General features: G+C 36.3%; 1 long non-coding RNA gene across 1 annotated transcript in view; it reads right to left on the reverse strand.

Moving 5' to 3' along the window:
- Positions 1–18233, reverse strand: part of LOC114676153 (uncharacterized) — a 42873-nt gene extending 24640 nt beyond the window's left edge. The window contains exon 1 of the long non-coding RNA XR_003727004.2: positions 18201–18233. This is a non-coding gene — a long non-coding RNA (uncharacterized LOC114676153). The remainder of the gene's footprint in view (positions 1–18200) is intronic.
- Between the last annotated feature and the right edge of the window lie 4727 nt (positions 18234–22960).

The raw sequence follows: 22960 nt of genomic DNA on the forward strand, positions 1-22960 counted from the left end.
TGTTCTCAATGTTCAATTCCCACCCATGAGTGAGAACATGTGGTGATTGGTTTCCTGTTCTTGAGATAGTTTGCTGAGAATGATGGTTTCCAGCTGCATCCATGTCTCTACAAAGGACACGAACTCATCCATTTTTATGGCTGCATAGTACATTCCATAGTGTACATGTGCCACATTTTCTTAATCCAGGCTGTCATTGATGGACATTTGGGTTGGTGTCAAGTTTTGTTATTGTGAATAGTGCCCCAAATAACAGCATGATTTATAATCCTTTGGGTATATACCCAGTAATCAGGTGGCTGGGTCAAATGGTATTTTTAGTTCTAGATCCTTGAGGAATCACCACACTGTCTTCCACAATGGTTAAACTAGTTTACAGTCCCACAAACAGTGTAAAAGTGTTCCTATTTCTCCACATCCTCTCCAGCACCTGTTGTTTTCTGACTTTTTAATGATCGCCATTCTAACAGGTGTGAGATGGTATCTCATTGTGGTTTTGATTTGCATTTCTCTGATGGCTAGTGATGATGAGCATTTTTTCATATGTCTGTTGGCTGCATAAATGTCTTCTTTTGAGAACTGTCTGTTCATATCCTTTGCCCACGTTTTAATGGGGTTGTTTTTTTCTTGCAAATTTGTTTGAGTTCTTTGCAGGTTCTGGATATTAGCCCTTTGTCAGATGAGTAGATTGCAAAAATTTTCTCCCATTCTGTAGGTTGCCTGTTCACTCTGATGGTAGTTTCTTTTGCTGTGCAGAAGCTCTTTAGTTTAATTAGATCCCATTTGTCAATTTTGGCTTTTGTTGCCATTGCTTTTGGTGTTTTAGACATGAAGTCCTTGCCCACGCCTATGTCCTGAAATGTATTGCCCAGATTTTCTTCTAGGGTTTTTATGGTTTTAAGTCTAACATTTAAGTCTCTAATCCATCTTGAATTAATTTTTGTATAAGGTTTAAGGAAGGGATCCAGTTTCAGCTTTCTACTTATGGCTAGCCAGGTTTTCCCAGCACCATTTATTAGATAGGGAATCCTTTCCCTATTTCTTGTTTTTGTCAGGTTTCTCAAAGATCAGATGGTTGTAGATGTGTGGCATTATTTCTGAGGGCTCTGTTCTGTTCCACTGGTCTATATCTCTGTTTTGGTACCAGTACCATGCTGTTTTGGTACCAGTACCATGCTGTTTTGGTTACTGTAGCCTTGTAGTATAGTTTGAAGTCAAGTAGCGTGATGCCTCCAGCTTTGTTCTTTTGGCTGAGGACTGTCTTGGCAATGCAGGCTCTTTTTTGGTTCCACATGAACTTTAAAGTAATTTTTTCCAGTTCTGTGAAGAAAGTCATTAGTAGCTTAATGGAGATGGCACTGAATCTATAAATTACCTTGGGCAGTATGGCCATTTTCACAATATTGATTCTTCCTATCCATGAGCATGGAATGTTCTTCCATTTGTTTGTGTCCTCTTTTATTTCGTTGAGCAGTGGTTTGTAGTTCTGCTTGAAGAGGTCCTTCACATCCCTTGCAAGTTGGATTCCTAGGTAATTTATTCTCTTTGAAGCAATTGTGAATGGGAGTTCACTCATGATCTGGCTCTCTGTTTGTCTGTTATTGGTGTATAAGAATGCTAGTGACTTTTGCACATTGATTTTGTATCCTGAGACTTTGCTGAAGTTGCTTATCAGCTTAAGGAGATTTTTCATTGAGACAATGGGGTTTTCTAAATATACAATCATGTCATCTGCAAACAGAGACAATTTGACTTCCTCTTTTCTTAACTGAATACCCTTTATTTCTTTCTCATGCGTGATTACCCTGGCCAGAACTTCCAACACTATGTTGAATAGGAGTGGTGAGAGAGGGCATCCCTGTCTTGTGCCAGTTTTCAAAGGGAATGCTTCCAGTTTTTGCCCATTCAGTATGATATTGGCTGTGGGTTTGTCATAAATAGCGCTTATTATTTTGAGATATGTTCCATCAATACCGAATTTATTGAGCGTTTTTAGCATGAAGGACTCTTGAATTTTGTTAAAGGCCTTTTCTGCATCTATTGAGATAATCATGTGGTTTTTGTCTTTGGTTCTGTTTATATGCTGGATTATGTTTATTGATTTGCATATGTTGAACCAGCCCTGCATCTCAGCACTGAAACCCACTTGATCATAGTGAATAAGGTTTTGCATGTGCTGCTGGATTCACTTTGCGAGTATTTTATAGAGGATTTTTGCATTGATGTTCATCAGGGATGTTGGTCTAAAATTCTCTTTTTTTGTTATGTCTCTGCCAGGCTTTGGTATTAGGATAATTTTGGCCTCATAAAATGAGTTAGAGAGGATTCCCTCTTTTTCTATTGATTGGAATAATTTCAGAAGGAATGGTACCAGCTCCTCCTTGTACCTCTGGTAAAATTCAACTGTGAATCCGTCTGGTCCTGGACTTCTTTTGGTTGGTAGACTATTAATTATTGCCTCAATTTCAGAGTCTGTTATTGGTCTATTCAGGGATTCAACTTCTTCCTGGTTTAGTCTTAGAAGAGTGTTATGTGTCCAGGAATTTATCAATTTCTTCTAGATTTTCTAGTTTATTTGCATATAGGTGTTTATAGTATTCTTTGATGGTAGTTTGTATTTCTGTTGGGTTGATGATAATATCCCCTTTATAATTTTTTATTGCATCTATTTGATTATTCTCTTTCTTCTTCTTTATTAGTCTTGCTAGTGGTCTATCAATTTTGTTGATCTTTTCAAAAATCCAGCTCCTGGATTCATTGAGTTTTTGAAGGGTTTTGTGTGTCTCTATCTCCTTCAGTTCTGCTCTGATCTTAGTTATTTCTTGCCTTCTGCTAGCTTTTGAATGCGTTTGCTCTTGCTTCTCTAGTTCTTTTAATTGTGATGTCACAGTGTCAATTTTAGATCTTTCCTGCTTTCTCTTGTGGGCATTGAGTGCTATAAATTTCCCTCTGCACACTGCTTTAAATGTGTCCCAGAGATTCTGCTATGTTGTGTCTTGGGTCTAATTGGTTTCACAGAGCATCTTTATTTCTGCCTTCTTTTCATTATGTACCCAGTAGTCCATTCAGGAGCAGGTTGTTCAGTTTCCATGTAGCTGAGTGGTTTTGATTGAGTTTCTTAGTCCTGAGTACTAGTTTGATTGCACCGTGCTCTGAGAGACAGTTTGTTATAATTTCTGTTCTTGTACATTTGCTGAGGAGTGCTTTACTACCACCTATGTGGTCAATTTTGGAATAATTGTGATGTGGTGCTGAGAATAATATATATTCTGTTGATATGGGGTGGAGAGTTCTGTAGATGTTTATTAGGTCCACTTGGTGCAGACATGGGTTCAATTCCTGGATATCCTTGTTAACTTTCTGTCTCATTGATCTGTCTAATGTTGACAGTGGGGTGTTAATGTCTCCCATTTTTATTATGTGGGAGTCTAAGTCTCTTTGTACGTCTCTAAGGATTGCTATATGAATCTAGGTGCTCCTGTGTTGGGTGCATATATATTTAACATAGTTAGCTCTTCTTGTTGAATTGATCCCTTTACCATTATGTAATGGCCTTCTTTGTCTCCTTTGATCTTTGATGGTTTAAAGTCTGTTTTATCAGAGACTAGGATTGCAACCCCTGTCTTTTTTTGTTCTCCATTTGCTTGGTAGATCTTCCTCCATCCCTTTATTTTGAGCCTATGTGTGTCTCTGCATGTGAGATGGGTCTCCTGGACACAGCAAACTGATGATTCTTGACTCTTTATCCAATTTATCACCCTGTGTCTTTTGATTGGAGCATTTAGCCTATTTACATTTAAGGTTAATATTGTTATGTGTGAATTTGATCCTGTCATTATGATGTTAGCTGGTTATTTTGCTCGTTAGTTGATGCAGTTTCTTCCTAGCATTGATGGTGTTTACATTGTGGCATGTTTTTGCAGTGGTTGGTACTGGTTGTTCCTTTCCATGTTTGGCGCTTCCTTCAGGAGCTCTTGTAGGGCAGGTCTGGTGGTGACAAAATCTCTCAGCCTTTGCTTGTCTGTAAAGGATTTTATTTCTCCTTCACTTATGAAACTTAGTTTGGCTGGATATGAAATTCTGGGTTTAAAATTCTTTTCTTTAAGAATGTTGAATATTGGCCCCCACTCTCTTCTGGCTTGTAGAGTTTCTGCCGAGAGATCTGCTCTTAGTCTGATGGGCTTCCCTTTGTTTGTAACCCGACCTTTCTCTCTGGCTGCCCTTAACATTTTTTCCTTCATTTCAGCTTTGGTGAATCTGACAATTATGTGTCTTGGAGTTGCTCTTCTCAAGGAGTATCTTTGTGGCATTCTCTGTATTTCCTGAATTTGAATGTTGGCCTGCCTTGCTAGGTTGGAGAAGTTCTCCTGGATTATATCCTGCAGAGTGTTTTCCAACTTGGTTCCATTCTCCGCATCACTTTCAGGTACACCAATCAGACATAGATTTGGTCTTTTAACATAGTCCTATATTTCTTGGAAGCTTTGTTCATTTCTTTTTCTCTAAACTTCTCTTCTCGCTTCATTTCATTCATTTGATCTTCAATCACTGATACCCTTTCTTCCAGTTGATCAAGTTGGTGTCTGAACCTTGTGCATTTGTCACGTAGTTCTCATGTCATGGTTTTCATCTCTGTCAGTTCATTTATGGACTTCTCTGCATTGGTTATTCTAGTCAGCCATTCATCAAATCTTTTTTCAACGTTTTTAGTTTCTTTGCGCTGGGTTCGTAATTCCTCTTTTAGCTTGGAGAAATTTTATTGTCTGAAGTCTTCTTCTCTCAACACGTCAAAGTCATTCTCCCTCCAGCTTTGTTCCATTGCTGGCGAGGAGCTGCATTCCTTTGGAGGGCAGAGGCACTCTGATTTTTAGAATTTCCAGCTTTTCTGTATTGCTTTTTCCCCATCTTTGTGGTTTTATCTACCTTTGGTGTTTGATGATGATGACGTACAGATGGGGTTTTGGTGTGGATGTCCTTTCTGTTTGTTAGTTTTCCTTCTAACAGTCAGGACCCTCAGCTGCAGGTCTGTTGCAGTTTGGTTGAGGTCCACTCCAGACCCTGTTTGCCTGGGTATCAGCAGTGGAGGCTGCAGAAGAGTGAATATTGCTGAACAGGAAATGTTGCTGTCTGATCGTTCCTCTGAAAACTTCGTCTCAGAGGTGTACCCGGCCATGTGAGGTGTGAGGTGTCAGTGTGCCCCTAGTGGGGGATGTCTCCCAGTTAGGCTACTCAGGGGTCAGGGACTCACTTGAGCAGACAATCTGTCCATTCTCAGATCTGAAAATCTGTGCTGGGAAAACAACTACTCTCCTCAAAGCTGTCAGACAGGGACATTTACATCTACAGAGGTTTCTGCTGCCTTTTGTTTGGTTATGCCCTGTCCCCAGAGATGGCGTCTATAGAGGCAGGCAGGCCTCCTTGAGCTTCAGTGGGCTCCACCCAGTTCGAGCTTACCAGCCGCTTTGTTTCCCTACTTAAGCCTCAGCAATGGCAGGCGCCCCTCCCCCAGCCTCTCTGCCGCCTTGCAGTTAGATCTCAGACTGCTGTTATAGCAATGAGGGAAGCTCCATGGGTGTGGGACCCTCCAAGCCAGGTGCAGGATATAATCTCCTGGTGTGCCATTTGCTAAGACCCTTGGTAAAGCACAGTAATAGGGTGGGAGTGACCTGATTTTCCAGGTGTTGTGTGTCACGGTTTCCCTTGGCTAGGAAAGGGAATTCCCTTCCCCCTTGTGCTTCCTGGGTGAGGCGATGCCTCACCCTGCTTTGGCTCTCTCTCATTGGGCTGCACCCACTGTCCTGCCCCTACTTTCCGACACACCCCAGTGAGATGAACCCGGTACCTCAGTTGGAAATGCAGAAATCACCCGTCTTCTGTGTTGCTCACACTGAGAGCTGGAAGCTGGAGCTGTTCCTATTTGGCCATCTTGGCACAGATCCACTGCCTCTTCTTAACTTGAGACTTCTACCATAAGATTTCCAATGAAAGAAAAATCACTTAATGTGTAATTTACATGTTTTAAAGTAAATACACACACATATTAATGGCTTTTATGAGATTCTGGAATAAATGACTGTGTTTATGTTTTTGAAGAGTATATAATCTTTATGTCTGATTTTGTGTTCTTTGCAACATGGGTTATAAAACACTCACCATTTAAAACTTTGAATGCTACCAACTAATCAATAACAGTGCTTTGCACCAGAGAGTGCATGCAGAGAATCAGCATGGGTCTTTTAAGGAAAAGTGCTATTCAAGGACTGAAGAACAGCACTACAACTTGCCAGGATAATGCTGAGGTTAATCTCAGGGAGTAGTGAAAATCACTTAATGTATGTGGCAGTGAGAAGTCTTTGTCCTCCAGTGGAGGCCAGGTTTCTATAATCAAAGCCAAGTTGAACATTGAGAGTGAAATGAGAGTCTGTATTTCAAGTTCCATGAAAATCGTTTCTATCCAAGTGAAGTGTACGCAGAATGGCTTCATAGAAAATGGACTGGAGTTGGTTTTAAGACAAGATTCCTCTGCTTATTATGGGAAACAGGCTCAGAAAAGTGAAAGGTCTTCAGCCTTTTAGGAAGAGTGAAAAATGTACATTGCCTGTTGAAGACCAGCTCAAGGACATAAGAGCAGGAGGATTAAATAAATAGAGTTGAGTGACAAAAATCACATTGGCCGATAAAAGACAAGTAGAATGGAGCCAACATCAACCACAGGGACAGTGGGAAATAAAAGAAGGTCAAAATTAAGTGCTTAAGAGTTTAAGGAAACTGAACCAAGACTAAAATACTCTGTGGGTGATGACATTACAACTGATTATTATTCTCCTTTGTTTCAGGAGATTATCTGTATTTTCTAACACTCAAATAATGTATATTGTACCTATTAAGTAATTTTTTATCATCCTCCCCCATTTCTACAAAACAAATGAAGGTCTCCATAATATGAAAAATAAAATAAAATTTATTATACAAATAATATGCTACAGTAATGTAAGAATTTTAATTGTAATTGGAAATCTTACTAACATGAGAGGTTCTTGCAATGATTATACATTGTAAACCAAAAATTATGATGTGTAGGTTAAAATACATGTATATGCACAAACATTTTTCCCTTAATTTGTCAGGTATTTCTTTGAAAGAGCTTCATATGTTTAAAAAATTAAAATAATTTAGTATTATATTCAGTGCATTGCAGATAATTATATGAAATCATGGCATTTGTCCTGGAAAATTTGGTACAAGGGGTAACTATATAAACTGTCTTCATTTGGCTCACAGATATCAATGAATGTAAAGTCTAGAGTTCAACAATGCTCAAGATATGTGGTAGACATTATGAAATATTGGAGTAGAATGGTAATATTCAGAAGACCAGAGGAAGCTTATGACTTTGCTGGAAAGATAATACTGTGCACAATTGAAAGTGTTGTTAATAAACACCTTAAGAGTAAAAATATATATTGTCATTGTTTTTTCAAAGATACTGAATTTTTTAAGCTAAAAATCATCTTTAGAGGACATTTTATAGAAATGTCATACTTTAGGATAATTTTTAAATTACTATTATATGACTAAAATTTATAGAAAGTTCAGTTGGCATTTATACATTGAAAATGATTACACAAATTAAATGGGGAAGATGTAAGACTTTTCATTTCAAGCATTTCCATTCATGGAATTCAACTTTTTACAGGGAGAAACAACTACTACCCATTATTTCTTTGAATTAAAAAATTTCATTGGTTTTACTCATGATTTTAAATACATGAGTATGCCTTTGTTTTTCTAAGACCAGAGCCACCACCCTACCTTTCAAAAAAACATTATTAAGTCATCACAAAGTATTTTGATCCAATACCTTAGGGGAATTGAATATTTTATTAATTCACTCAAATACAAGAACTGAATGTATCTGCTTTTATTGAATAGTAATGTTATGTTGTTCACTGTGTTTTTGTAAGAAAGTATGCTTACTTTTGTCTTTTTTTCTCTCTGTCTATTCACAATTTGTTTTTTTAATTTTAGTTTTTAAATTATTTGTATAAGTGCATAGGATGCCCGTGTAATTTTATTACATGCATAAATTGCGAAGTTAAAGTTTAGGACATCCACCTCTCAAATAATGTATGTTGTACCCATTAAGTAATTTTTTATCATCCTCCCCCAAACTTTGTAATTGTGCAAATACTTAACTAGTTACTAAAGCCATGCAAACAGTATTTGAGTATGTTATAAATATCTTAGGCCCCTCTCCCCACTTCGTCCCTCAATGTGGCATATAACATAGGTAGATGAAAAGTGTTGACACAGGTAGATAAAAAATGTTATTGTGAATAACATTACCTAGAAAATGGGATTCTTTCTGTTTATGAGGTTGCAATACATTTTATTATTTGCAGCTTTTGAAATATAATTCTCTAAGAATTATATTTCTTAATATTGCAGTTCACAAAATACATAGTTTTAAGAGCTAATATAAAGGAGACACACATATTCCTATTTATCGGTAAAGATGATAATACACAAATACTTTGGCCATGATAAAACTGACATGCCAATAAATAATTAAAATCAGGAATCTATATTATATTATGAAACTCAGGACATTTAATTGGTTGAGATATTGCATTTGTTCATCGAAAATGAGTTAGGGATATTTGGCACGGACAATTTTTAGTGAACATGTAAGATTTGGTCTTGAAACATAACTACAAAACAACTAGAAAAAAATGAGTTGTAAATAAATTTTTAATAGCTATATTAAGATATAAATGATATACAAAGAATTGCACATATTTAGTGTGTACAATTTGATGAACTTAGACATATGCAAATACCTATGATACCTTCACCACAATCAAGACAATCGACATATTCAACAATTTCCTAAGTTTTTCTGTGTACCTTTGTTGTTTTTTGTTTGTTTTATACTTTATGATAAGAACATTTAACAGAAGTTTATACTTATTGAACAAAAATTTCTCATTTCTCCTACCCCCAGCCCCTGGTAACCACAATGATATTCTCTGACTTTATAAGTTTAACTATTTTAGATATCTTATGTAAACGGAGTTATGTAGCGTTTGTTCTTCTGTAACTGGCTTATTTCACTTAGAATGTCCTGCAAATTAATCTGTGTTGCCTCAAACGTTAGAATTTTCTTCTTTTCTGAGGCTGAATTATATTCCATTGTGTATATATATATATATCACACTTTTTAATCCATATATCTGTTAATGAACATATGTTGTTTCCATATCTTGCCTATTATGAATAACACTGCAATGAACATGAGGGTGCAGATATATCTCTTTGAGATCCTGATTTCAATTCTTTCGGATGTATAACAAGAAGTGGAATAGCTGTATCATATGGTAGTTCTATTTTTAATTTTTTGAGGAAACTCTGTACTGTTTTCCATGGCTGCTGCACTCTTTTACATTCCCACCAACGGTGCTTAAGAATTCTAAATTCTCCATATTCTCACTAACACTTGTCTTTTGTTTTTCTGACAATAGACATCCTAACAGCTATGAAGTAAACTCTCACAGTTTTTCATTTGCATTTACCCCATAATTAATGATGTTGAGCATCTCTTCATGTACCTGTTGGCAATTTGTGTGTCTTCTTTGAATAAATGTTTCAGTCCCTTGCCCATTTTTTTTATTAATCAGTTCATTTGTGTTTTGCAACTGAGTTGTATAAGTTCCTTATATGTTTTAAAAATTAATCCCTTATCAGATATATGGCTTCTAAATTGTATCTCTTATTTCATAGGTTGTCTTTTCCAATTCTGTTTATTGTTTCCCTTGGTGTGCAGAAGTTTTATAATTTGATGTAGTTTTTCTTGTCTATTTTGCTTTTTTCCTGTGCCTGGTACCAAATCCAGGAAATCTTTGCCAAGACCAATCTCAAGGAGTTTTTGTCCTATGTTTTCTTCTAGGAGATTTACAGTTTCAGGTCTTATGTTTAGACTTTCATCCATCTTAAGTTTATTTTTCTGTATGGTGTAGGTTAAGGATCCAACATCATTCCTTTGTGTGTGACTATCCAGTTTTTACCAACACCATTTGCTGAGGAGATTATTGTATCCCCATTGTGTATTCTTGGCAATCTCTTCAAAGATCAGTTGACTCTTCTGGGCTCTCTATTCTGTTGCAATAGTTTGTGTTTGTCTTTATGTCAGCACTATACTGTTTAATTACTGTAGCTTTGTAATACACTTTGAAATCAGGAACTATGATGCCTCTAGCTTTGCTCTTCTTTCTCAAGATTGCTTTGTATATTTTTTATCTTTTGTAGTTTCACATAATTTTCAGGATTTTTTTCTATCTCTCTTACAAATGCCATTGGGATTGAATGAGGATAACATGAAATCTGTAGAAAGCTTTGGGTAGTATGGACATTTTAACAGTATTAAGTCTTTCAATGTATAAACAAGAGATATCTTCCATTTATATGTGTCTCCTTTCATTTTTTTCATCAATAATTTGTAGTTTTCAGTGTACAAGACTTTCACCTCCTTGGTTACATTTATTTCTAACTAATTCTTTTAGATACTTTTTAAAATAAAATTGTTTCTTATTTTTTAGATTATTCATTGTTAATGTATAGAAACACAATCTAATTTTTAAGTTACATATTCTGGTTAATTTCTTTCCATAAGGTTTACTGATATTATAAACTATACCTGTCCTTGGGATCATTTTGTTTAAATGGAAATATTCTCTCAGACGTGACCAGAAATAGGCAAAGTTTTCAAGTAGGTCATTGGTATCTGCCCTCCTCCACCTCTCCTGACAGACTGACAGAGAGGCAAAGAAAGAGGGAGAGAGACACACACATACACACACACCCAGTCTAAAAATGTAGAGAAAGTATTAGCACTATAATATGAGTATTCCTTTTTTGTCATTCTGTATCCTTAACCATCAAAAACATTGTCATGATGTGCAAAATATATTTTATTGAACATAAACAATTTTAAAAGCTCTGTTTTAATATGTCTCTTTAAAATATGCTTTTTTTCAAGTAAAAAATTTAAAAGAGCACATTTTCATTTTTAAAAAGTCAACAATTGTTGCAAGTTTCAATCAGCTAATTATTGTTTGCTTATATCTATGTCTTATTCAGCAGAGTAAAACTAGAATATATATTCAAAAAAAATTCTTTCTCAATCTCATTTCTCCTTTACAATGTCAAATATGAGGTCAACAAAAGACAGACGCCTATTACACTAGAGATGTAAAATTTTCCATAAACTTTAAAACAAATTACACTGTAGTTTATTATTAGTATAGAGTACACTATAGTATATTATTAGTACATAATATACTATAATATCTGATTAGTGTGTGGTCAGCTACATTAAACATACTGTACATATTTCCCTTGAATAATAACCAATAGAAAAATAAGATAATTTGTCAAACATTTTTGGAAAGAAGTAAAACTTTATAGCCTATTTTATACTTATATGTTGAATTCTTTGTTTCTCTATGTCTATTTATAACCAGTGGGAATCAGCTCTTCAAAATGTTCTGTTTATTAAATTGTTAGCATTTTTTGTATATATAAAATTATTTCTGTACACCACCAAACAGTAAATATTGCTGGTTTAGAAAAGTTAAAACAGTAAATGATTACAAGTAATAATTACATTGTTGCCTGAAATGTTAATATAATATGGTCCATATCAAAGGTCTATACTGTTTGAAATCATTAACCAATTGAGCTATTATGCAGTTGCTATACATGAGTTTATAGAGTGTCTATCTACCTACCATACACCTACCGACTTGGGCACTAAGCGCTCAGAGACAGACCACAGCAGGAAAGAGGTTGGGAAATTAAGTGATGCTTTACACAAGACATAGACCACAAGAAGCAGGTTTTGTTTTATTTAGTATTTACCATACAAAAAAATGCCCAAATGCACCTGGCATAAATTTTTTAGAACTTGATGGCATAAGTATGGGATTAATATACTCATTGGCATAAGATTAAATATGCCTATTATCAAAATAAACATTTTTGTATCGGGAGAACCTGCTCCCGATGTTTAACGTGGGTTCTTTTCTATTTCCTAAGTGTCTCAGCTGGGTTGAGAAATAAAGGGAAAGAGCACAAGAGAGAGAAATTTAAAGCTGAGTGTCTGGGGGAGACATCACACGTTGACAGGATCTGTGATGTTCGCCGAGCCATAAAACCAGCAAGTTTTTACTAGCGATTCTCAAAAAGGAAGGGAGTGCACGAATAGGGTGTGGGTCACGGAGATCACATACTTCACAAGGTAATACAATATCACAAAGCAAATGGAGGCAGGGTGAGATCACAGGACCATCGGATGAGGTGAAATTAAAATTGCTAATGAAATTTTGGGCACGCATTGTCATTGATAACATCTTATCAGGAAACAGCGTTTGATAGCAGATAACCTGTCTGACCAAAATTTATTAGGTGGGAATTTTTGTACACCTGATAAGCCTGGGAGCACTATAGGAGACCAGGGCTTATTTCATCCCTTGGGCTTTGACCATAAAAGACTGGACGCCTTAGAAAGGGGTCGTCTATAAGCCTACCTTCAGGGCGCATTCTCTTTCTCAGGGATGTTCCTTGCTGAGAAAAAGAATTCAGCGATATTTCTCCTATTTGCTTATGAAAGATGAGGAATATAGCTCTGTTTCGTCCGGCTCACCAGCGGCCAGTTCAAAGTTACCTCTCTTGTTCCCTGAACATCGCTGTTATCCTGTTCTTTTTTTAAGATGCCCAGATTTCATATTGTTCAAACACACATGCTCTACAAACAATTGGTGCAGTTGATACAATCACAGGGTCCTGAGGTGACATTCATCCTCCTTAGTTTACAAAGAAGATGACGGGATTAAGAGATTAAAGTAAAGACAGGCATAGGAAATCGCAAGGATATTCATTGGGGAAGTGATAAATGTCCATGAAATCTTCACAATTTATGTTCAGGGATTACAATAAAGACAGGCATAAGAAATTATAAAAGTATTAATTTGGGGAACTAATAAATGTCCATGAAATCTTCACAATTTATGTTCTTCTGCCGTGGCTTCAGCCAGTCCCTCCGTTCGGGGTCCCTGACTTCCCACAACATTTTTGGCTTCCTTATCATTCTTTACTACATTTTTTCCCCAACATATCTTCTGTTGTCAAAATTGTTTCTTGCTTTGACATTTCACATAATGTATGTTATCTGACTACTGTGTACTTAGGTTTTATGTAATAAATATTAAAGTAGTCATAAATATCTATTAGTTAATTGTATAGTTTCTAATGTTCTGCAATATTTTTATATATGTCTGGTAATGAACATTTTACCAATTTAAATAAACATGTTCAGCAATTCACAGCCTCAGTTCATGGTTGCATTTCAAGAGACTTTACAAAGGGCATTTAATATTGTTTTCTTTTCATTTGCCCAACACTAAATGGTGTCAAACTTAATTGACAAGATCTTTCATTTATTTAGTTTTTGCAATGTCATAGTTGCATATCAAAACCAGAATGGATTTCTCTCTGGCTTTTTATGTAACATTATACAACATGCTTTATTACTTGAAGTTTTGTCCCCAACCCCAAATCTATTGTTATATTTTATACTTTCAATTTGAATTAAATTGGAGAATTCTATAACTCAGTTTTGTTTTTAATTTCTTTAAACCTTTTTCACATATTTTTAGGTGAAATAATAAATATAGTTGTTAATTCCTCTTTATCTGACTTTTCATTTAATCATTTATTTGTTTTCCCAGGTTTTATAATGATGACTTTTTTCTAGGGAAAAAGAAAACTATCTTTTATAAAGTGACATGAAACCCCTCCTTGTTTTTATGAAAAAGCTGATACATACATTCCTTCTCCTGTGTTAAGATTTTGAACAAGGGAAAGTTATAAGTGTCTTTGACATTCCCTTTTATTGAAAGTCATATCGAAATTTTTTGCTGGTAGACAGTTATAATTTTTTTTCTCTGATTACCTTTTCAAACCACAGCTTGGTCTCTAGAAAGAGTAATAATAGAGGAGTTAGAAAGCTAATTTACTGTACTTGATAATGTTAGACAAGTAAGAGACTTTGTCAGGTAAAAGAGGGTGCTTTATTTTGTAGAAGCTTTTTTTTTTTTTTTGCAAAGACTATTAAGCAATATTTATTTCTTACTTTCCACCAAAGCTTTCCAATTGTTGTATGTTTCTCTGTGGATGATGTTAAAGTTTATTTTTCTGATCAAATTCAAGAAATTTTCTTGACGCTGCTCCTTTATAGGTACCCTTGTGTAGCAGTGCTGACCATCTACATACAGGATACCTCTGGGCAGCTCATACCTTATCTTGGCTATGTTTTAGTACTGTGGTATAAGAAATTTTGTTTTTAAAGCTGTTTTCTTATACAATGAAATCACACAAAATTACTGTGTCTAAAAAATAACATTTTCTTAACTGAGCACAAAAACATCTCTGCACATGTCTTTGATGTTTTTGTTCATTTATTTGAAGGAGAACTAGTGCTGATGACTTCTAGTATTTTAGTATCTGATAGCTTCTATGGTTTTGGGGGTTGTCACTTTTTAAAATATCTTGTTTTGTTTTTGTTTTGTTTTGTGTTTTTGTTTTTCCCCATGATGTTTCTAATTCTTATGCATAGAACTGATGTTTCCCATTTAATTTGCAAGGCTGCAGATGTTGCATACTCTTTGGCATAGTGGCTAGAAAAACTCTCAGCAGCCCTAGAGATGTTGAGTTAACCTATGACAATTCTAGCAACATGCTTTCTTTCCTCCCTGTCTTATCTGTTAATTAATAATTATTCATTAGTGAAAATTATCTACTGTGTATCATGAAAGAGATGCAGATTGTCCATTTCCTTGAAGAAATGCATAATTAAGTTTAAAAGATAAGGTACCATCTGATTTAAACAAATTTTTGACAAAACATCAAGGAAGATTCTCTTTTCTTTGTCTGACCAATAATATATCCTTTAGATGACTCGTTGAGTGGTAGTTAAGAATACTCAAACATTCAGAAAGGCTTTTTAGCAAATGTTAGGCAAATCACTCCATGATCAGACATTATCCTTGTTTTGGTGAGGTTGCACTGTTTCTATTCTTCAGATGTTTACATATACAACATTGTGGGAGGTAAGGGACCCCAAATGGAGGGACAGGCTGAAGCCATGGCAGAAGAACATAAATTGTGAAGATTTCATGGACATTTATTAGTTCCCCAAATTAATACTTTTATCATTTCTTATGCCTGTCTCTACTGCAATTTCTGAGCACAAATTGTGAAGATTTCATAGACATTCATCACTTCCCCAGTCAATACTCTTATAATTTCCTATACCTGTCGTTACTTTAATCTCTTTATCCCATCATCTTCATAAGCTGAGGATATATGTCGCCTCTGGACCCTATGATGATTGTGTTATCTGTACAAATTGTTTGTAAAACATGTGTGTTTGAACAATATGAAATCTGGGCATCCTAAAAGAACAGGATAACAGCGATTTTCAGGGAACAAGGGAGATAACCATAAGGCCTGACTGCCTGTGGGTCCAGACAGAACAGAGTCATATTTCTCTTCTTGCAAACATGAATAGGAGAAATATTGCTGAATTCTTTTTCTCAGCAAGGAATAGCCCTGGGAAAAGAATGCATTCCCAGGGTGAGGTCTCTAAAATGGCTGGTCTGGGAGTGTCTGTCTTATACAGTTGAAGATGAGGGATGAAATACACCCTGGTCTCCTGTAGCACCCTCAGGCTTGCTAGGATTTGGAAATACCAGCCTGGCGAATTCTAGTCACACCGGTTGTCTGCTCTCAAACCCTGTTTCCTGTTAAGATGTTTATCAATGACAATGCATGCACAGTGGGACATGGAACCTCATTAGTAATTCTAATTTCACCCTGGCCCTGTGATCTCACTCTGCCCTTCTGCCTTGTGATCTTTTATTGCCCTATGAAGCATGTGATCTCTGTGACCCACTCCCTGTTTATACACACCTCCCCTTTTGAAATCTCTAATAAAAACTTGTTGGTTTTGTGACTCAGGTAGGCATCACGGAAGCTGCCAATAGGTAATGTCACCCCCAGAGACCCAGCTGTGAAATTTCTCTCTTTTGTACTCTTTCTCTATTTCTCAGATCAGCCGACACTTAGGGAAAATCGAAAAGAACCTATGTTGAAACATTGGGGGCTGGTTCCCCCGAAAACACAATACAAAGTTGGAATCCTTCCCTCTCTCATTCTTGGTAAAAAAACAAAAACAAATAGCATATGAACCTAACCTAAAAATAGTATGTTTTATTTATATATACAATATATAAAATATACCTTTTTCTAATTTATATTAATAATATACATGTAGTTTATTGCCCAAAGCATTATTTGCACACCAAATATATATGCATTTTATTTGTATGTAGTCTATAATATATAGCAATATATTTTAATGTTGCATATTTATATATAGAATCATGAATATAATTTTTATTTATAGAATACATGAATATTCTAATTTGTTTATAGACTATGCACACATACATTCTTATATAATTCTTACATTCTATAAAAATAATATTTTATAAATAAAATAGATTTTATATATGTATAAGATACATATATATTTGAAATCTAATGTTTTTAACATTTTTTCTGAAGATAAAAATCTTCAAAATACTTTTGCAAAACACATTCCTGGGCTCAAATCCAGACCTAAAAAAATCACAATTTATAGGAATAAATTCTAGTTATCTACATACTTAATAATTAGCCCAGATGATTTTTATCAGGAATTATGACAGTTACTGTACTCTAGTCAACACAGCTTGGCGTGTCATACAAGGGATTTACAAGATGGCTACCACCCAACTTTACAAGTTTATCTCCTATGACTACCTTCATCTATGTTCTAGCCACAAAGCACAAGACCCCTATGGTATTCATGCTTCTAAGCTTTACACTTGGTATTTCCTATTCTTAGAACACCCTTTCCTTTCCCTTTATTCACTAGTTGAATTCCTTGCAATCCTTTAGACTCAGCTAAAATATCAGCCCCTCTGGAAGACCTAAAATACAAAGTTTATATTAATAATGAAAATTAATAACTTTTTAAGTTGTTTTCATGGACTATGGTATCTTGCTAAGTACTTTATTTACATTTCCTCATTAAGCTGTATACCATCACCCTCTATGCCTAGGTATTATTGATGTCCCCATTTTATAAAGGAGGTAGATACCAAAGCTTAGAGTAGTTAGTTTGTTGGCCAAGTTCATAGGGCTGTAATGGTGGACAAAAGATTCAAACCTAGATTTACTAGACCCTAGCATCTGTGCTCTTAGATTCCCATTTTGAGATATCGTTAAGAGTTGACTTCAAATCTGGAAGAACAAGACTCATGTTAATGTCATTATCAGCCATGACTCAATAGCTAGTAAAATTTATGTTATCAGACAAATACTATTCTGATATCAATATACTGTTTATGCATTATCTAGAGAGAAACTGAATTTCTTCATTACATATCTACTGTGATACTCATATCAGTGACATGATATGAGAATTCTGGAGGTGAAAACTGTCTCTAGTTTGAATGTCCAGCTTTTAGAGGTATTATTGCTGCTATAACGTTAAGATTGTTCATCTGAAACGAGTAATTCTGGTATCTAAATTCTATTGCTATCATTAATTGTTTGTTTCTGACTTTGATCAAGACATTTAAAGTCTACAAACTTCAATTTATTCATCAGTACAATAGCATTATATTAACTATATATAACAAATATTGATTTTTTATCTTAATGTTTTTATCTTTGGAAAATTTTGAACATATACAAAATTAAAGAGAAAGGCCTAATATACCTACATCTGTTTATCACCCTGTTCAAACAGTTGTGAGAATTAGATTAAATAATTCTATTGATTTTTTTTCCAAGATGGTGAATTAGAGACATTTAACATGCCTCAGCCACTTGGGAATAGCAAGATAATACATAAATATCACCTCTATTAGCTTTAATTCAAGAAGTAAAAAGGAAATCCCTTGAAATCATGAAGGACTCTCCAGATTTCAGAGAGGAGAATATACGCAAACAGCTCCTGTGATGGTGTCTGGCTGATAAAAGTGAGTTAAGCCCCAGTACCTGAGAGAGGCAGAGAGCCTCCTTCTGTGACTCACCTTTCCACTGGGGATTCAAGCAACCTGGGGTAAGTGAGAGCACATTGTTTCTCCCAAGCCTTTGAGCTAACTTGAGGCGAGGCTTGGAGATGCTGAGAGGGAAAGACACCAGGAAAAGCAGTGACATTTTCCCAGACCTAGGACCAAGAAAAGGACAACATTTTTAATCCAGGTGCATACAAAGTCAGCCATTCTTTGGCAACACAGCAAAAGGGCCACATAGGCATTGTAGTCTTGGGACAGAGATTAGAGGATCTGCTCTGCAGCAGGATAGGTGCTTCTACACCCAGCCAAAACTGTGGGAAATGCCTCAACCATAGGCACTGAAATTGCACTCTCTACTGCACAGGCCTGGGGCAGGTGGAAAGCTGCTACAACTGCAGTTTCTTCTGGGTGATGAGACTTGCATCCAGAACCAGCTGGGTGACCTTGAACTGGTCTGCATGTGTCATTTCTGGCTGCCTCAGTCTGCTCCTCTGAGATCTTGGTGCAGCAGGGCTCTCTCGAGTCCATGCACAGGCAAGTCTCTAGGCATTGCAAGCACCTCCCTGCTTGGATCAGCTATCTGAGCTGTCCCACCCTTCCTGTGCATAGATCATGGTGTAATGGGGCCTTTTTTGCTCCACCACACAGGCAGATTTTCTGGCATTTGGAGCACCTACCTGCATGGACTAGCAGCCTGAGTTGCCCACCCTTCTTGTGCATAGATCATTTTGGAGCAGGGCCCTCTCCACTCCATGCCCAGGCATATCTTCAAGCATTCAGAGCAACTACTTGCCCTGATTGGCAGTCTGAGCCATCCCACCCTTCTTGTGCAGAGATTTTGGTGAAGCAGGGCCACCTCCACTCCATGCCAAGGCAGATATCCAGGCATTCAGAGCACGTCCTTCCCTGGATTGACAGCAGAAGCTAACCCATCCTTCCCGCACAGAGATTATAATGAAGCAGCATCCTCTCTGCTCCACATCCAGGCAAATCTCTAGGCATTTAATGTGACCACTTGCTTGAATCAGCAGCCTGAGCTGGCCCATCCTTCCTTTGCATACTGTGGTAAAGTGGCGCCTTACCTGCCCCAAGTTCAGGTGTATTTACATGCATTCAAAGCACACATTTGAATGGATTTGCAGATGGAACAACCTCACCCTCCTTGTGTGGAGATCGTGGTGCATCAGGGCCCTCTACACTCCACACCCAGACTGATTTCCAGACATGTGGAGCACTCCCCCCAGTGACTTAGGAGTCTGGGTTTCCTCCACTCCCCAGGCAGAGAACTTGAGGTCAAGAGATTCCCCCGCTCTATGGTTAGGCACACTACCAGGTGCTTGATGGCCACCTGCCAGATTCTGCCTTGGTGCTGATGCTTGCATCTGGCATTAGGGGACCTCTATGCGGGCCTGCTCAATCTGGCCCTGCCCATCTTGCTCCCTGAACTGCCCCACCCCCCTCAGCAGGGCTGAACAGGAAACTAAAATCACTGTGAAATCTATGGATCGGCCTGTTGTCCAAGGCACCAAAGAGTTTCTCCCAGTAAACTAGGATGAAGTATATATCCAGCCACATTGGCTGAAGCCAGCTATTACTCATAAGTGTCAACTACTGGCATATAGGTTGAACCATGCAGCCCAACATAAAACCTGCCAACAGAAATGCACAGGGCTATAGAAGGGAAGGCAAGAGACTCTACCCAACATTCTGTACAGTCACATACCCTAAGGAGTGGGGAAAAGAAAGGGAAAGAAAATAAGTAATATCGTAGGGAAAGAAAAAATCCTACCTGTATAAAAATAATTACAAAAATTAAAAGTACCATCATCTCTAGATGAGAAGAAACCAGTACAAAAATTCTGCCATCATAAAAATTCTGAATATAGTGATGCCACTAAAGAATCACACTAGTTCTCCAGGAGCATTCCCTAACCAAAATGGAAACTAAGAAATGAGAGAAAAAGAATTCAAAACATGAGTTACAAGGAAGCTCAATGAGATCCAACCCAGGATGGAAAATCAGCACAAATATATTAAAGTAATAAAGAAAATAAAGGACGAGATAAACATCTTTAAAAGAAACAAGTCAGAGATTCTGGAATTGAAAAACTCACTTAAAAGTTTCAACATACAATTGAAAGCTTTATCAATAAACTGAACCAAACAGAAGAATATCACAGTCTGAAATAGTCTTTTGAACTAAGTCAGTCAGGGAAAAAACAAACAAACAAACAAAAAAAAAAACAAAAAAAAAAAACCTTTTAAAAAATGAACAAAGCCTTTGAAAGATATAGGATTATGCAACGTGACCAAACTTATGCATCATTGGTGTTTCTGAGCGAGAAAGAAGAAAAGTAAACAACATGAAAAACATATGGCAATAATTCAAGAAAACTTCTCCTAATCCTGCCAGAGAGGTACAAATCTAGAGAGAAGAAATCCAGAGAACACCTGCTAGATACAATAGAAAATGAACATCACCAAGGCATATAGTCTCCAGATTCTCCAAGATGAATGCTAAAGAAAAAAATCTTAAAGGAAGCTGGAGAATAAAATTTTAAAAAAATTAAAAAATGAAAAGGAAGCTAGAGATAAAGGTCAGATCATGTATAAAAGGAACTCCATCAACCTAACAGCAGACTTCTCAACAGAAATGTTACAACACAAGAGACATTAGAGGGCTATTTTCAGTATTTTGAAGAAAAGAAATTCAAACCAAGAATTTTATATTCCCTAAACTAAGGCTCATAAGTGAAGGAGAAATAAAATTTTTTCAGACAAGCAAGCACTAAGGGCATTTGTTACCACTAGATCTCCCTTACAAGAGATCTCTAAAGGTGCTCTGAATGTGGAAATGAAAGAACAATATCTGGAATCACAAAAGCACATTTGAGTACCCAGCCCACAGACCCTATAAAACACCCACACAATAGAAACAACAAAGTAATCAGCTAAGAATTTCATAATAGGATCAAAACCTAACATATCAATATTAACCCTGAATGTCAATGGTCTAAACACTCCACTTAAAAGACACAGAGTGGCAAGTGCTATGAAAAGTTAAGACAAATCCATCTGCCATATTTCAGAGACTCAACTCACACATAACAACACCCATAGGCTCAAAGTAAGGGTTGGGGAAAGGTCTGCCACACAAATGGAAAACAAAAAAAGAGTAGGAGTTGTTATTTTTGTAGCAGATAAAATAGACTTTAAATCAACAACAGTAGAAAAGAACGAAGAAGGGCATTATATAATGATAAAGGGTTCAATTCAAAAAGAAGACTTAACTATGCTCGATGTATACACACCTAACAATGGAGCACCCAGATTCATAAAACAAGTAATTTTCAACCTACAAAAAGACATAGATAGCCACACAATAATATTGAGGAACTCCAACACCCCACTGACAGCATTAGACAGATCATTGAGGCAGAATACTAATAAAAATGTTCTGGATGTAAATTTGACACTTGATCCATTGTATCTAATACACATCTACAGAATACTATACCCCTCAACCATAGGATATGCATCCTTCTCATCTGCACATGGACCATACTCTAAGACTAACCATAAGCTCTGCCATAAAGCAAGTCTCAGTAAGTTCAAAAGTATCAAAATCACATCAGCCATACTATCAGACCACAGGAGAATAAAAATAGAAATTAATATAAAGAAGATCTCTCAAATCAATGAAATCACATGGAAATTATACAACTTACTCCTGAATTATTTGGGGTAAACAATGGAGGAAGAAACTTTTTAAAACTTTGACATAAACATGAACAGAGACACAACATGACACAGTCTTTAAGGAAAAATAAGATTCAAATAAGCACGATCAAAAACAAAGAAGGTGAGATTATAGTGATCCTCCAGAAATACAAAAGACTCTCTGAGACTATTAACATCTCTGTGCACTGAAACTAGAAAATCTAGAGGAAATGGATAAATTCTTGAAAACACACAATCTCCTAAGATAGCATCAGGAAGAAATTGAAACCCTTAACAGGTCAAATATAGAGTTCTGAAATTGAATCAGTAATTAAAAAAAAAAAAAACCTACCAGCCATAAAAAGCCCCAGACTAGAGGGAGTCACAGCTGAATTCTATCAGATGTACAAGAAGAGCTGGTACCAATCCTATTGAAACTATTTTAAAAAATCAAGGAGGATGGACTCCTCCCTAACTCATTCTCTGAAGCCAGCATCACTCTGACACCAAAACCCAGCAAAGACACAATGAAAAAAGAAATCTACAGGTCAATATTCCAGTTGAATACATGAATATAGATGCAAACATCCTGAACAAAATACTAGCAAACTGAATTCAGCATCACATCAAAAATCCATCATGATTAAGTTAGCTTAATTCCTGCGATGTAAGGTTGGTTCAACCATATGTAAATAAATAAATGTGATTCACCACATAGAAAGAATTAAAAACAAAACCAAAAAAAAGATCATCTTAATAGATACAGAGAAACCTTTCAGTAAAATCCAACATCACTTCATAATAACCCTCAAGAAACTAGGCACTGGAGGAATATAACTCAAAAAAATAACCATTTATGTCAAACCCACAGTTAACATCATACTCAATGGGCAAATGTTGGAAGCATTTCCCTTGAAAACTGGCACAAGCTAGGAAGCCTTCTCTTACCACTCCTATTCAACATAGTATTGGAAGCCCTAATATGCACAATCAGGCAAGAGAAAGAAATAAAAGGTATCAAAATGAGAAAAGAAGAAGTCAAACTATCTCTCTTT

This window comes from Macaca mulatta, chromosome 2 (genome assembly GCF_049350105.2).
Source record: "Macaca mulatta isolate MMU2019108-1 chromosome 2, T2T-MMU8v2.0, whole genome shotgun sequence".
Taxonomy (NCBI): domain Eukaryota; kingdom Metazoa; phylum Chordata; class Mammalia; order Primates; family Cercopithecidae; genus Macaca; species Macaca mulatta.